Here is a 1,322-nt window from a genome sequence, read left to right as displayed (position 1 = left end):
GAGAATTACAGAATTCTCGGGGAAAAGCTGAATAATTTTAAAAACAAAAAGTAAATGCCTCTTTGAATCTTTATCACAGTGGAATAGATTTTTTTCTGACAACTAGAAGCATTTCAGATACAGTTTGTCTGTTTGATGAGAATATTATTTTTTGTTAAATGTTTATTGTAGTCTGCCCTCTTTTGAAGTCTCTCTCTATTAGTCTTTGAGTACAGATTTCCAGCAAAACCTTAAAAAAACGTTGTTTACACTCAAACAAATTCAAACCAAATTCAGGCAGCTTTAGTAAAAACAGATATTTCTAGGTCTGAAGGTAGAGAAAAGTTCTAACCTCAGACATAATAACTGGTCCAAGTAATCTGTGACTCATGATCTAGAAAACTTCCTAAAATTTATGGGGTCAGATATTAAAGTGATTTAATTCATATTGTTAGTTTATATGTTGACAGGCTGGTAGAAATGATTATCTCAGTATTCAATGTGATTTCTTGCTGCTTTATATCTGTCTCTCTAATTCCTAATGTTGTTAAGCTATGAAACATCTGTTGGCTTCTGGGATTTGGATAAATGTTCTAGTTTTATTAGAAAGAAAAATGAAATAGATAAGATTTTTTATTTCTATCACTCCTTAATGAGGGAGTATTATTTTTAATCCATATCAATCACGTTTACTGTATTTTTTATTTATATACATTTCTATCTGATTTCTAATTCTATATTATTAGTTTCAGTGTCTAAGCCTACTGTGATCCTTCAATCCAACTGGTCCCAGATATTCAGAGGAGAGAAAGTCACTCTGAGATGTGAGATCCATGGAGATGGAGGAACTCAGTGGACGTATGAATGGAGTTCAACCAGCAGAAACTCTCCAACATCCAGTGAATACAGGATCAACACAGCTACTGAGTTTAGTGATACATACTGGTGTAGGGCTAGAGGAGACTACCAGATAACAGCCTGGAGTGATTACTTCAGACTTCAGACAGTTAGAGGTGAGTCAGACTGTCTTCTATAAAGGCCTAAAATTAACTATTTCATTTATATTATTCTAATCTATAAAAAAATCAGTTCAGGATTTTTCCATATTTTTCCAGAATGAGAAAACGTCACACATGAGTGTAAATATTCTGTTAGAATATATTATATACTTTCAAATACTGTGATAGAAAATGCTAATTCTGTTTATTCAGGAATAATCTGTGGAAAACTTTATGAAATATTTAAGATTTCTGAGAAAATAAAATTATTTGTTAGTATATAGGCTGGATCTGACCATTATTTTTCACCATCTGTGTCTCCATCAGATAAACCTCAGCCTGTCC

Source organism: Cyprinodon variegatus, unplaced genomic scaffold, assembly GCF_000732505.1.
Source record: "Cyprinodon variegatus isolate N-32 unplaced genomic scaffold, C_variegatus-1.0 Scaffold2287, whole genome shotgun sequence".
Taxonomy (NCBI): domain Eukaryota; kingdom Metazoa; phylum Chordata; class Actinopteri; order Cyprinodontiformes; family Cyprinodontidae; genus Cyprinodon; species Cyprinodon variegatus.
Note: the sequence above shows the minus strand (reverse complement) of the source record.